This window comes from Cygnus olor, chromosome 23 (assembly GCF_009769625.2).
Source record: "Cygnus olor isolate bCygOlo1 chromosome 23, bCygOlo1.pri.v2, whole genome shotgun sequence".
NCBI lineage: Eukaryota > Metazoa > Chordata > Aves > Anseriformes > Anatidae > Cygnus > Cygnus olor.
The window spans coordinates 5,413,406-5,429,374 of NC_049191.1; the positions used below are offsets into that span (position 1 = coordinate 5,413,406).

Genomic DNA, 15,969 nt, shown 5'->3' on the forward strand with positions numbered 1-15,969 from the left:
TGTTAGCCACAGAAGAGTGTGCCTGTGAAAGTCAATGTGCTTTCAGCAGCAAGGATCAGATTTTCAAGCAGCATAAATTGGCATGGCTCTATTTACACCACCCAGCCACCTGTAACTCACTGGAGGTGCAAGGAGGGAGGAGAGGGGCTCTTCAAGTGGCTTGCAGCACTGCTGCCTCCAGGCCAGAAGAACATCTCCCCTGAGACTGGCAAACTCCAGCAGCCCAGGCACATTCGGTGAGGAAGGACTGGCCCAGCCTTGCTGCAGGTGAGAGCCAGTGGCCAGGAGTTCGAGGTGAGGGTACCGTCCCCTTTAGCCCTGAGCTGGACACCTCTGCTTGGACCCTGCAGGCAGCAGTGGAAAGCCAAGAGCCTACGGAGTTAATTAATGCAGGGCGGAGGGAATGTGACTCTTCCCAGCTACGTTAAGTAGCTCTTCGTTCACTCAAGATTCATTCTGGGAGGGCCGTATTTGCCTTGATGGAGGATTTACTGCAATAGCAGGTGTGACATACAGCGAAGAGGACATTTAAGGTTTTCCTTTGCTAACGTTTTTAGAATATGCTTTTTCTACCCCACCTCTCACACTGCTCTTTGTTTCCCTGACTTACAGCAATGTTTAGGGGACAGCAGTGCAAACAATCACTGCAGCGATCTGGTTGAAATTCACACTGAAATTTCTGACGGAAGACAAACACTTCTTTATTTTTTTAGCATAGACTATTTCAGCAACCTGGCTCATAGGCAATCCTCTAACTAATCCCACTGGCACACGGGAGCCATGCTGAGGCCTGGGACTGACAAGCCTTACCCAGGAATCCGAGTCCTCCAAGGTGTTCTGCTGCTGACGGAACTGTCAGTGCACGGCATCCTTCGCTGACACCTATCGATGTGTTTACCTCCGTGCAGTAAGTTGATTATACGTACCGATTAGCGTTTCCTTATAAATCGAAAAGACATAAATCAGAATAGAACACCACACTGTAATATTAATGAATAGCAAATTGATCTATCTGTCTTTGCACCTCATGTTCATCATTGCCGTGGCACCTAAGCACCAATGGCAAAGTCATTGGTTATTTCTGTTGCTTCCCATCAGTCCCTGGCTTTGTAAGCAATGCCTTTGGGGATGTTGCTACTGCTGCAGCCATCTGATTAATTAAAAAGAAAAAACAAAAGACAGTAACTTAATTCAGAGGCACGACAGCTTTAGCAAGAGTCTTATTATTTGTCTATTTTTTTAATTTAGTTCTTAGAGCAACCCTTCATTTTCATATTAATGTGGCAGGATAACTTTCCCGTGCCATCATGCCACTGGGACCACCGTAATTAATGTATCTAATGTGAAAGTTTAAGGTTCATTAGGTTCGGAATTTAGGCGGGCTTTTAATCAAGCATGTTCTAGCAAATCATTAAAAGCTAAACACAATTTGTAAAATACCACAGTGCTGCTTAGCTGTAAGTTTCCTTGGGGCAGAGTAGGTGGGCCTGAGAAACACTTTGCACCTCTGAGACCTCCTGTCAAATCAACCAGGACAGCGGCAGACAACACAAACTGATCTTCTCCTTCGGCAGGGAATAGCGGGAGCTGGGACAGGGTCGATTTTCCTAATAATAGTGGCAATTAAGAGGACAGCTGAGTTAAAGTCAATTGTGGTAATGATGATATTCTCTCCCTGCCATTGACATGTCACTCCTCTGAGGAGAAGCAGGTCCTACGCAGTCAGGCCATCACATGCTGTTAATTATTGTACAGCAGCGCATCTGAGACCCATGTCAGCTCAGGTCCATGCTGTGAGAGGTGCCGGGCATTCACAAACATCCTTGCATCAAGGAGTTTCCGATCTAAACAGGCCAAAGAGGCTGAGGAAGGATTGCTGTCCTCGCTTACACACTGGGAACAAAGCACACAGCAGCTTCCAGGAGTGGGCAGGGACAGCATGATGCCCTCAGCAAGATTAGGATGTTATTAGGCCAAAGATTTTGGATTGTTTTTCAAATAGAAATGACTGAAATCCACACAACTGATTTAGGAACAGATGTTCTAGTTGAGTTTGGTCCTGAAGTGACACCTCTGAAGGAAGGCTATGATAGGAAACAAACACACAGCTCCCAAAATACCCTACGCCAGGACAGTAATAATACCAAAGACCCAAACTGGGGTCTGCGACTGTGAGGAGCCCTCTCTTCCTGAAAAATTCAGAGGCATGCGTGAAACCTTTAGTAGAGTACTGATAACGCCAGTAAAAAAGATTTCCATAAACCTCACAATCCCAATTATCTCTTCCTTTTGTTCTCTACATTGTTTTATTTAAGCTTCCTTTTAAGCTTATAACGTTTTCTTCTTTTTCTCTTGTCCTTCTTTTTCTTTTCTCTTTCCTTTAAATAAAAAAGCACTTGGCAAGCAGGATTTCCCAAGCTTCAGCGGTTTCAATTGCATTCCAAGTAATAATCTCAAGAACACAACGTGACTGAGACAGCTCAGCTGGGCAATAGCAAGAACAAAAGAAATGTTAGAAAGTGAGTGTCAATCAATTGCAAGCTTCACTAATTAACTTGGGGTTACCTATTCCTATTCATTCTCTGAGTGATCATGGAGGCTCTAGCCCTCTCTTCACAACCTTCTTACTGGGATCTAAAGTGAATGGAAAGAGGGGGGCTACCCTGGCTATGGGGAGGGTGCCAGGAGCAGAAGAAGTAGAGAACATTAATTAAGGTCCTCTAAATGCTAAAGGTGAGAGGAAGGCAAAGCAGGTTCTGATCTCAGGAGCTAACAAAAATGCAACGTCCTTCTGTCTTCAGCTCAAGAAGGCACTTACTACTGTAATTGCCAAGAACCCGGTGAGAACCAGCCTCTGGTGCACCATCCGCCTGTCCTCCCAGGCTCAACAGTGCTCCAAGTGCTGCAATTTCAGCATACGTGCCTACGCAGGAAGTGTTCTGCAACTTCTGCAAACCTGCCTGCTTGTTTCTGCAAGCCTACCTGATGACCTCAGTGCCTGATTTCTGTCCTGACTTCTTGTAACTGTCTCCGATCCTGTGCTGAGATTCCTCAGGCACTCTCTGCTGGCAGATGCTGGGTTTCACTCAAGTAGGTTTTGCAACATTTGATCTTCATTTTAGCACGTTGCTTTATTCTTCCCTGTCTCCTGCACATATTGTCATCCATCTGCTGAAACCTGGTTCGTTTGGATTAGATTGCAAGTTAAACTCTAAATCTGATTACATCAGTCCCTTTTGCCACTAGAATTTCTGGGATGATTAAACAGACACAACAGATAACCTCTTCTTGCACCAGACACTTTTACTTTTAATGCTTAATATCAGCATTTGGTTTTCTAAGCAAGGTGATTGTAATGGGTGGGTAATGCTTAACATCAGCATTTGCTTTTATAAACAGGGTAATTTTAATGAGATGTGTTTTCATTCTCCACCTACATCACCTCATCTTTCAACAGAAGAGTGAAAAAAAAAGAAATAAAAAGCAAACTTTTTAGCATAATCTACTTATAAGGAAAAGTCTTTTTTTTTTTTTTTAACTCAGTGCTCCCTGAGCTTCTAAACCCAGACCTTCCCAATACCTCCTACCAGCCCTGCCAACCTCCTATGACTTTTTGATGTATTTCAGAGGTGCCCACCTCCGAAGCAAACATATTTGTCCCTGGTTTGGTTGGAAGTTAGATCTCTAGGGGTCTGGGCACCCAGATGACACTGATTCTGTATCCGATTTGATTTGTCTTCTGAAAGCCACAGTCCTGTCGGGTGCTCCTGTAACATCCCAAAAAGCTGCACAGTGACGAAGCCCCAATTTAGAAGTAAGGGCATCTGAACTAATTACATTCTGCATGTGGGTTCCACCCCTGCTAGCAGGACACTGACTGCCTGTGCACGTGGCTCTAACTACTTATGACCGCAAAGCAAAGCCATAAAGATGGTTTATCTGACTATTTTGCATTGCATTTGCAAGGAACTAGGAATGCACTAAGAGTTACTGGAAGTCAGGCAAAGAGCAGTAACTTCTAACTGATGAAACTTTCAGGATCGTGTTTACTCAATCTCTGTGATCACGCTACAGCCTTAGGAGAGTGTAAAAGCAACCGTATACATTTTTGGAGCTTAATACTTCTGGAAATGATATTATGTACAACTACATAATAAAATTGCATGTTTTTCCCCAAAAGTTCACATCCCGAGTTATTTTCACAGCTTCTTTTTTATTTTTCCCTAATTTAAATCGCCATCAAATCTCAGCTTTGCACAGGGTGCCATCACCAGTGTCAGTACAGATTCCTTCCTCAGTCGGAAATTATACAATACACAGCTCCTTCTCCCCAGAGCACACGCAGCACCTTGTTAAAAAAGTGAATTATAGAGAATGATTTACAGTGAACTTTCACCATTTTTGACACTATATTGAGCATTTGTTCTTTGATGTGTACTTTAGTACTAAGGAAATACTCTCTTTGCCTTTTTAACAGCCTGTGTAGCATTTCCAAGGACTTTTTGCACTATGAAATAGGGGAAAACTCTTTAAACCTTGACAATCTTCTTTTGATTAGTTTCATTGCCTCAATATTTCTGAAAGATAGCAGATTTCTGGAAGGCCAGGATCTGATTCATTATAGGGCACAGATCAGACAGTAGGAATGATGTCATCTGTCCTGCCACAATGGTTGTTCTGTCTCCAATTGCACAATATCAACCTAACTAATAATAAAACACTTTCTCTTCCTATAACACCGTGCATACTTAAAACTGGAGCTCTTCCCAGTCAGCCCAGAAAGGCAGATGAAAACACACAATGCTGGGAGCAGCGGAGAGAAAGACTTATGAATCTGAAGGTTATTTCTCTGCTCTCCTGTGGGACAAGACTAAAAGCCTGAATCAGAAAGAATAAAGCCCTAAAGAAACACCTTTAAAAACATCTGACCCAGAGCAGCTACTTATTTTGTGGAGTTGCTTGCTCCTTGCTGACACACTGGTCAGGAATGCGGCTGGAGCTCCCCACGGTCTGTGTGATCTCATGTAACGGATAATAGCAGGCAGGACAGAAAGGGTGTCCCAGAAGCAAGGGGCAGCGCAGGAGAGCATCTAATGATCTCATCTATTCAGCTCCGCAGCCTGGCACAAATGTGCCTGCTTTAAGTGACTTTCCACTGTTCATTATCTGTTGTCTCTGTCTGGGAGGGAGAGCTTCTTACAACAAAGTGCTTACAGAGGCGCTGGGCCTGAAAGATGTGCCGTGCCGCTGGCTCTGACTGCCAGAGGACAGGCTGAAGGCACCTTCCCCACCTTCTACACCAAGCTCTAAGGGACACGGCCCTGAAGACGGACGGTGATGTTACCACAAACCTGACTTCTCCCCTGAACTCATTTCTTTGAGCTGTCCAACCCCAATGGCAGGCTAATCTGGGACCTGACCTATTGAGATATTACAGCTCCCACCAAACAAATACTAAAGCGAAACCACATACAAAAATTGCCTTGCTGAAAATAAAAGAAGTTAGAGAGCTTCAGTCTCCAGCACCAAACCTCTAAGTGCAAAGACAGCTCTCCTGTGGGAATCCAGACACCTGGAAACTGTTCACAAATGTCAAAGACTGGAGCTGGATTCGGTGTCCCTGTTGGCTCATGGAACGACTTCTCCTCCTCCACACTGCATGTATTCCCTCCAGTTTTCCAGGTCTAGTTCTGCAACCAAAACTCTTCAGATTTGGAAGTGGAAAGGAAGATCAATTCTATCTCTTTTCCCTCTCCATTGCTACATTTTACTACAGAATTCCATATTTCGGTTTCTTTTAGCTGGCTTTTAGCTAGCTTCCCTACTTAAACAAATATAGACTGAGCATTATTTTCCTGTAGGGGTTATGAAATGCTTTATAAAATATAAATTGTCATGTACAATGGCATGTGTCTTATGCAATTCAAATGCTTTCTACCCTCCTGGGCATAATTACTGGGAAGAATGTAAAAAGGTTCCTTGAAACCATGAAACAGTTTACATCCCAAGTCCCTCCTGGTGCAAATGAAAGCAATTTTATTACTGTTTCAGTTCTGATAAACACAGAGCAAATCAGGCATCAATCAGCAAAAGCTTTGTTCATCTATGAGATGGTTCCAGGAGTGACACTACCTTGGTAACGAGCCCCTGGGTGGCAGAAAGGAACTCGAGTTAGCTATCCAGCTCCTGGCACAGGAGCAGGCTCACTGCACACCTCGCAACCTGACTTCAGTCTCCTGTCCCTCCTTTGCTTCTGAGTGGCATTGATTGGCAAAGCGAGCCGGGCTCCTCTGAGTTCATTCCTTCTGATTAGTTTAGATCACCCTGGGGTTGGCAAGCACAAAATCTGACAAGCAAAACCTGCAGCCATTTACTTAAGTCTAGTGGAGATTCCAAGTGCAGATACATCCCAGTGGCTTCGTATTAATCCTGCCAGTTCTGAGTTGATGAACACCGAGCTGAAGGACCTTCCAGGGCAAGTTCATAGCTTCGGGAGAGTTACAGCAAGGAGAGGTGTCCTCTCGGGTGAAATCACAAGCAGCGTGTGATTTGATCAAGGGGTGGCAGTTTTGAGTAGCAGTCTGACGGTCAAAGGACCAATCTGACACCAAAATAGAAAAACCCTGCCAAAAGGCATTTGTTGTTCATTAGTTTTTTTCATTTTTTCATTTTCTCATATTTTTTTTTCAGCTGGGCCATTTCACTACTCTGAGTCACCAAGGACAGAAGCAAGTGGAGGGACCAAGGTGTGGGAGAGAGAAAGCTGAAGCTGCTCTTGGACTGCATCAGCAATGCAGAGCCTGAGGTCCATAAAAGCTGGGTTAATGCAGATCGGGACGGGCTGGGACCTGGTCTTACCCTCTTTTCGTCTTTTGTTCCACCCTACCCTTTGTCCTGTGAGCAGCGCCAGTCAGAAACATTCCCTTTTATCAACGTCCTCTCTTATCACATTCCCTCTTCTCACCACCATCTGTCATGATGAACCTCTGCTGTGATACTTTTGTATTAGCAAGGTACACGGGCTCTTCTCTTCGAGGCTTTTATAGTTCCACAGTGTGTGAGAATAGCGACAAGGACACACAGTAACCAAATGAGCAGCTCTCCTGAAGTATCAACATAGCATTTCCAAAAGAAAATGTGTATTTGTCATTCAAAATAATTAACTTCTCAAATTCCCATCCACAGTTTTCTTTAATCCTTCTTATACCTATTTTGCTGATTATTCTGAACCGGTTTGATTTTGGTCCTACCTAGTAAAAAACAAACACGTCTGGAAATCCTGAAAGCTGCTGTTACGCAGAGCTGTGAGTGTACTGAGATCCGTACTCTACACATGGCTCTGCACTTTCTCTTGCCACAGTCCAACCTGCAGATCCAGACATGAAGACTTTGAGGACAGAAACGAGGTTATCACTGTCCAGGCATCCATGAAAGCAACCAGATGAGGACATGGAGCTGACAATAGACAAGTGTTAAGTGAGTAGCCCCGAGAAGGAATAATTATTTATGAAAAGTCCTGCATTTGTTATGATCTTTGTCTCACCTCCGTCTTACCTTCAGCAATGCTGCCATTGATAAACCCTCTTTCCAGGATGTTCCAGCTATTTTTTAATGTGGTTTGTGTCTGCTGTAAATTTGAGCTCTTCAGGTCTCTCCAAACACCCAGTTCTGTCAATCCAAGAGGCAGATGTTTGTTGAACAAGGTGTCCTTAGTATCGGTGTGTTATTTCCAGCTTTCTTCAGCAATATTTCCTACTCCATTTTTTGAAAATCCCTTCAGTCATTTAAAACTTAGGACCATTTTTCTCTCCTTATCAAGTTACTCACTTTAACCTCTTTAGTGCACTTCTGTGAAGCAGGTCATAACTTACCCAGGCTTTATATCTCCTCTCTGTGAAGCTGTGCTTGTATTTACAACCAGTGGGTCAAAAATGACAGCTTAAAATGTTGTTCTTCTTAGCTGACTAACCTGACAGCCATGATGATTTGCTGGAGGCTGTGGTGAAACTCAGAACGAGGTATCCAAATTTGACAGGGAGGAGGGAGAGCACATCCAGCAGAGATGCACAGAGCATCCGTGCTGGAAACACAGAGGGGCTGAGGGGACCAGCTCACGGGGAAATGGCTGGAAGTGGAACTGACTCAACCCCGTTTTCCTTACGGTATCACAGAGCAGCCAGCCCCAGTACAGAGTCTGTAGTTTACAGCAGGACTAAGGAGCAAAGTCCCGAAAACTTTCACTGGGTATTATTCCCCTACATTTTTTTTGTTTGTTTGAAAGCTTTAGATAAAATTTTACTTGAGCTACAAGATTTTGCAAACAGAAGCTCCCAGCGAGGGGAATTACAGCTACAGCTGACTCAGATCATTTTAATAACACGTTGTTAAAGCTGAGGGGCCAGACCGAGACACTGTGAGAAAGGAAAGAAAAGCACAGGTTTCCAGCAACCAGAGTAACCCAGACAATGCATAACAAAGATCAGTCCTCAGCTTAAGATGGAAGGGAAGCAAGGACTATTGCTGCCTAATAGCAAATATCCCAGACAGTGAGCGATCTGCTCCCTGTGAGCGTGCCATCTCTGCACCTGAAGGACTAGAGGTCTACTCTCATCCTCTTATGCATGCGTTTATCATTAATATAGGGGCCCCTCACTACAGGAAGGACATGGAGGTGCTCAAGCGAGTCCAGAGAAGGGCAACGAAGCTGGTGAGGGGTCTGGAGAACAAGGCTTACGAGGAGCGGCTGAGGGAGCTGGGCTTGTTCAGCCTGGAGAAGAGGAGGCTCAGGGGCGACCTTATCGCTCTCTACAGGTACCTCAAAGGAGGCTGTAGCGAGGTGAGGGTTGGTCTATTCTCCCACGTGCCTGGTGATAGGATGAGGGGGAATGGGCTAAAGTTGTGTCAGGGGAGTTTTAGGTTGGATATTAGGAAAAAATTATTTACCGAAAGGGCTGTTGGGCATCGGGATGGGCTGCCCAGGGAAGTGGTCGAGTCACCATCCCTGGAGGTCTTTAAAAGACGTTTAGATGTAGAGCCTAGTGATATGGTGTAGTGGAGGGCTTGTTAGTGTTAGGTCAGAGGTTGGAGTAGGGGATCTTGGAGGTCTCTTCCAACCTAGATGACTCTGTGATTCTGTGATTCTGTAGTAACTGCTGCCAGTTGCCTGCAGCACACAGACTCACTGCCCGCAGAGCCCCGGTGCCGCAGCGCAGCTCCCTGCCTCTCGCCGTGCAGCCCCGACTCCGCGCGGGGCCCCACGCTCTGCTCTCCATGCCAAGCTTGCAGCCAGGACGTGTCAGGTGTTCGAATGCTCTCGGATGGGGCTGTCTCCGCCTGACAATTTGTAATTGAGTTTGGCCATCTGGGTTTATTTCAGGTCTACCCGGCAGTTTTGTTACTCTTCTAAGTGTCCTCAGGTTCAACGGTCCAATGTGGATTTAAATGAAACAGATTTACATTATCAAAGCCTACAGATCAATCAATCCCTCTCCATGGTGATTTGTGGCTCCTCTATAGATATGCCTGTCTGACAAAGACCGTGGGGTTAACTACATATTTTTACAAGATTACATCTTTCTTTTGGTGGAGTGGTCTCAACCACCCTTTGGTTCAGAGCACAGATCATTCTTTTCAGCTTCTTTGTCATTTTTTAGCTTGATGTATAAAGAGTTCTGATAGCCCCTGCAAACTTGCCATTACAGTAGGCTGCCCATGAATCTGTTCAATGACTCTGTGCATCTAGTGAATTTTGCTGACATTTTTCCCCCTCTTGCTTTAGATGATTGGCACTGCAGTGATATATTTTGGAAATGCACACAAGCGGAGCAGATTTTCAAGCCTGACTGGAAAATCTACATTCTCCAAGTAGGAATTTTTTGCTTTATTTTATTTTATCTTGTAATATATCACAACTAACATGAAGAATTTCTCCTGTAGAACTTTAACCTGGAAGACAGCTTAAATAAGAATATATACCTACTAAACACTGCAAGAATATTCTCTTCTAGATGAGTGATGAAAAATAAAAAAAGGACAGATTAATGATGGGCTCAGCAATCAATAAAAGTGGTCCCTCGGAGACCAAATTATTAAAGGTCTTTTAGGACATAAGGATATTAAATTATTTCACAACATCTTGTCCTACATTCAAATGCATCATGTGGCCAACCTTTTACAAAACTCTTTGAGTGGAAAAAGAAATGAAAGAAATGTGACCTTTGTCTGAGTTTTCCTGTGTCCAGCTGCACGGAAGCCCCAACCAGGCTCCCTAAAACCCACAAATCCTGCACAAAGCACTACTGTTCGTGCCCGGACCAAGCACACGCTGGGTGCCTGATGCATCCAGGACACGTCTGATTCACTGAGCACGTGCTGATTGCCTTCACGATTTTCCACCCAAAATGTGGAAGCATTGCTTTGATCACTTCATATGTGATCACAAAGACAAGCTGGCAGGAGTGAGAGTGCACAGCTATTTCCACAGTAGTAGCTGTAGAGCAGAAATATCTTATCTACATTTGTTCCAACAAAAGGCATCTTCCATTAATCCTTTTGCTGCAAATGCTCCTCTTTCACCCCTTTTCCTCAGAGGTAAACGTTTGTACACAGCCAGGAGGTCTCCAGCTCACCACACGTGAGCTGGCTGAACGCTGGGCTGTGCAGTTTAAGTGAGCTGTGTGGGCTCCTGTCATCAGCAGAGAGCCCAGCACCTCCAGAAGGGCAACTCTCCTCCACCTAAGGTGTGCATCTCTCTCTCTTTCTTCTAACTACAGAGAGACCTGTGATTGCACACTGGACAACACACCTAACACTGAAAGAGCTGAAGCCCAGTAAGAAATGTTACGCTCTGATTACAAACTAATGAATATTGTCATCCCACACCCCTGCTGACCGCATGCCGTGTTAGTACATATTATATTCCCATTTCCCCCTTGTTGAAAGAAAAAAAATAATAATTCTTCCACCCTCTATCTTTCTTCGCACCCTGTCAATGTAATCTTAAGATTGCTGGAGATGAGGTGGTTTAGAATTTATTCTTGCTGCATATGAACCACATCTAGCACGCGATACAATCAACTGAGTTGAACTTCATAGGAACAGTAATATAAACAAGGATTACAATGACAAAATGATACATGGAAGAATAAAGTATTGCATTGTCCTAATATCTCCTGGCCAGGAAGATCTTATCTACAATGATTGCTGCTTGTGCAGTGATCAAATATGGAAGGTGACTGTTTGACCTCTCTGCTCTTACTATCTTAATTCCCTTCTTTACTCAATATTAAGTCAGCTGTCCAGATCCATTTCTTGCAAGCAGGTATCCAGGTATCTGCTTATAAGAAAGTATCCCCTAAAACTCCTCCAGCTTGCAGCAACCCCCTATGAACATGAAGCTGTAATATTCACCCCGAGGCCTCTGCTCCACCTTGTAGCCATGCTGGCTGGGTCTGAGGCTGCGTTATACTCATGCAAAGCAGTACTGCCATCCTGGACCGGGGCCAGTAGCTTCAGTTTTGCTCCAGGGGAGAATGGAGTTGGGTGAGAGCAAACTGAATTTGACAAACTGTGTTCTTAATTAATTTACATCCAATTAGGATTAATTAATTGCTGACTTAAGTATCAGTCCCATGTAATTATGTATCAAAATAAATAATCTTATGCACTAAACGAGCTGGCTGGTTACAAAGCAGTGAGACACTGCCCTTCCACCGTCTTGCTTCCTGCGGCGCCTGGGCTGTGCTACATCAAAGCAGGGAAAGCCCTTCAGTTGCAGACGGACTGATCCTCATTTACCCAGCGCACCCCAGATACAGCTCAAATTGTGCACCTAACACATGCCCGTCCATCCTACTGCCTTTTCCCCAGAGAAGGGATGCTCTGAAGGGCAGGAGCTAATCCCTCTTGAGCCAGCACCGACTGGGCTCCCACTGCGGCTGAGGGACCTGCCTAACCCCAAGTGCTCCTCCAGGCACCCACATCCTCCTCTCCTCGTGGACACGAGCTGTTCTGCAGGCACTGGGGCTGACACGTAGGCATGCACAGGTCAAGGGACGCTGCCACAATCCTGTCACTGGAGACGCTGGGAAGCCCCAGGCCGTGTGACCCCCACTCTGTTGCTCCACCCCCTGCGCTTTGGTGCCACTGAGAGCTTTAAGTGAGTGCCCCGTGGCTGATGGGATTATCGGGCTGGGATTGCAAGCTTGGAGGGGATCTGAGGATTTCTAGGTAATCAACAGATCTTGTGACAATTACCTAATCCAAACCAAGCCTTATTAGAGAGTGTCCAAAGGAAGGCAACAAAGATGGTGAAGGGTCTGGAGGAGAAGACGTATGAGGAGCGGCTGAGGCCCTTTGGTGTGTTCCGCCCAGAGCAGAGCAGGCTGAGGGGAGGCCTCATGGCGGCCTGCAGCTCCCTCACGAGGGGAGCGGAGGGGCAGGCGCTGAGCTCTGCTCTCTGGGGACAGCGACAGGACCCGAGGGAACGGCATGGAGCTGGGACAGGGGAGGGTCAGGCTGGGTGTTAGGGAAAGGTTCTGCACCCAGAGGTGGTCGGGCACTGGGACAGGCTGCCCAGGGACGTGGGCATGGCCCTGAGCCTGCCGGAGCTCAAGCGGCGTTTGGACACCGCGGTCAGACATCGGGTCTGGTTTTGGGGTGGTGCTGTGTGGAGCCAGGAGCTGGACTTGGTAATCCTTGTGGGTCCCTTCCAACTCGGGATGCTCTGTGATTCTGTGATTAATCCAGTACTATTGACTTTGTTCTTTGCTCTTTTGAGATGTGTGGAGGTTTTTTTTCCACTGCAGTCCAAGGCAGAGGTTATATGTGTAAATGAGTTCACACTGATAGCCAGAGTTAATCCTTTTTTCTTTTTTTTTTCTTTTTTTTTAATGTGGAGGCACCTGTCATTAAAATTTACCATGCTGAGGAGACACGATGGCCAGAAGGCCTGGTTCACATGGCTACCTGATGTCAGTGTGACATCAGTCTAAGAAAGAGATGTAAGAAGAATGCAATGCAATGCAATGTACACAAACAGGACAACACAGAGAAATAAAGGAAAAAGCCTCAGATATGGCAGGAAAGGAAATATCATCTTGGGGTGGTTTCACCATCTAGCTTTAGCACTTTGTTCTCCACTTCACTGGTAGATACACATTGTTCGACTGAGCAAATTCAGTGTGACACTCTCAGAGAAGTCGTTCATGAAAGATTGGGAGATTTTTGTCAGGTTGTATAAATGAATCAGCCAAAGTGACACTGCGTAGGAGACAGAACCATCTGAAGAAGAACAAAATAACCTGTTTCTTACAAGGTCTAGATTTCACCTTAAATTCAAATGCCAATTGGAAGTGGCATTTGAGGGTAATGGACTTTGTGAGAAGTTAAATGAAAAAGCACAGGCAGGATAAATAATCTGAAAGTGCTTGTGTTGTCAATACGGCAACAGTAAAAGCAGAGGGCTGTGAGATGCAGCAGGATAGCGCTAGCTGCAGAGCGGTTAAGGGGCTCTTTTTAAAGGCAAGTTTGAGTCACACTCCAAGTGTCTGCTAAAAGATGACCCCAGCTAAACTTATTCTGCTGTGTTGGAAAAGCTCAAACAGATCAGGTTTGACGTAACTAGCGTATTCCTCTGGGGCTACTGGCTAAACGACCAGGTTGCCTTAACCCTGCTGGCAGGGTGGACATCTGATCTAGACTGAAATTGTGAGATTACTCATCTGTGGTGCACAGCCTCACACTAGAGAGGCACTGGAAAGAGACCAAGGTTGTGGTTTATTCCCTCAGAGCCCATTTCTTGTGCCTGCCCCTTTCTGCGAGAATGGATTCCACTTAACTGGACAAAGTGAGACTGAACCTCTCCGACCTCTGAGTCCCTTCAGCTCCATGGGCTTACGCTGACGGGAACAGAAGATGCCCTTTGCAAACAGCAGGTAGTTCACACCATGTGCGATGATACCCTGGGAGTCAGGAGATCGGATTTTTGCTACTGTCTTGATGGCACATCTGCTGAGTCTTTCAGCCAAGCCACGATACTTCCCAGTTTCCCACAGGGATGATGCAAACAGCCTCCTCCTGTTGTGAGCTCTGTGGAAGGAACGTCACTCACTCGACAGGGACAGATGAGCGCGGAGTTGCTCTGCTCCTCTGGAACTCACCAAATGGTTCCACCTCTGCCCATGCATTTTGCTCAGCGGTGAGTTTCACCATGCAGAAGCAAGCCTAGTCTTAATGCTTAGCCTCGTTCTTTCTGTGAACATCCAGTTCTATGAAAGGGGAAAAATACGGTTTGAAAATATATTTATTTCAAATCATTCTGAAGAGCTCTGCTGTCGGTAGGAGGAATTTGCATAGGCTCAGATCTCCTGATGGTAGTCAGTGACCATCTAATCTCCCTGCTATCATCTCAGTATCTCCCTAATACTTGTTTAAACAGATCTAAAATTATTGGTAGCTCTCATAAAGAGGGTGTCATCCCTGTTCCACCTGGGTAAATAAGCACTTGAAGAAAAGGAGAAAGGAGTGTGGTGAGATCCCCCATAGCTCAGCCTGAATTAACCACAGGTAGCATCTGAGTACGTTTTTTATTGTACTTCTTCTGCAGCTCCACCTCTGTTTAGCTTCATTTCTTTCTTTCATTGCCTGGGTGCCTTATGCTTTGTCTGCATTCACTCACTCAGCGTCCCTGCTTGGTCTGTGCAATTTAGTTTCAGAAAGTCTCTAGAGTGCCTGCTGTGAGGTGGTCCTTGCTATTTCATTTTCTTCGTGATTTGTAGTTTGAGTCTCACTGCTGAGAACTGCATCATGTAGCCCATGTCTCTCCAGGCTATTCAGGCTGGATTTCCAGAGCTATTTAGGCACCTAGAAGGAGCAGAGCAAGCACAGGGCTTCCCAGAAGTGCAGGCAAAGCTGAATGCTGCCACCCCAAGGCTGAAGACATTTGTGGGTCCCACAGAGGCTGTGTTATCCTCTAAAAGAGAGGAAAACAGGTAAAGAGAGAGCCTCTCTCTCCTGACCCTCATCTTGTTGATAACACAGCCTCCAAAACCTTTGCTTCCTAAACCAGGAGGGCAGGGCAGATCCACGTCCAGCCTGAGGCTGGGCTCAGTGGCAGCAGGACTCTGCCTCCCTGCTACGGGCCCACACAGCCTCAGCACGCTAGCACCACCAGAGAGCATGTTTGAGAGAATTATTCCTTCACTACTGTGGTTTTTTTTGCCTCCTCTTCCTCAAACGGCAGCCAAGTGCCAGACCTGAGGAGGGAATTAAGCATCTAACGTGCTTATGTGCTCTGGCAAGAAGAGGCAGGTTGCAGAGAGCAGGCCAGGCCCTTCACAGATGTCAACTGGTGGAGCTGCGTAGCTCCAGCAGATCTGCAGTGCTCAGCACCGGCTGGGGGATCTGACCCAGCATCTGCAAAGCAGAATGCAGATGCAGATGCTGAACAGTACTATCTTTGCCTCAGCAGCACTCTTCAGAGCTCCTGACATCCACAGCTCAGCCATATGAGTGGTCCCTTAAGCCAACAGGAGGGTTTAAAACCATAATCTCCTGTATTAAAGCCTCTACTGTAGAAACATTTGTCCTCTAACAGCTACTTATGAGGAGAGCAAAAGCTTTTTCACCTACTTGTTACTTTTCTAACATTATTAGGAGGTATTCATCTTGCCCTAGCTTTCTGTCAGGTATGAAATGAGAATGTGCATAGTGTCTTTTTCTTGAGGTAAATTACCTACATCCTTCAATGAAAACAACTACAAAGGACCCTCTCAGTCAGTCCCTGGCAATCACAAGAACAAGAACCTAAAAATTCTGCTTTAGCTTGCCCCCACAAAACGCATTGCCCTGAATTAAGATTAAGTTCTTCATATCCCAAGGCCAAGAGCTATTTAAACTACCGCACGCCATGGGAGGACAGCAGGGAAGACTGCAGCCACATTTACTCTGTTTTGTTGACTACCTATGGAA

General features: G+C 45.6%; 1 long non-coding RNA gene across 1 annotated transcript in view; it reads right to left on the reverse strand.

Annotated features, from left to right (window-relative positions):
* Positions 1-253: 253 nt before the first annotated feature.
* LOC121058794 overlaps positions 254-15,969 on the reverse strand; it is a 33,203-nt gene continuing 17,487 nt past the window's right edge. The window contains exons 2-3 of the long non-coding RNA XR_005814357.1: positions 2,983-3,178; positions 254-939 (exon numbers count right to left, since the gene is read on the reverse strand). This is a non-coding gene — a long non-coding RNA (uncharacterized LOC121058794). The remainder of the gene's footprint in view (positions 940-2,982; positions 3,179-15,969) is intronic.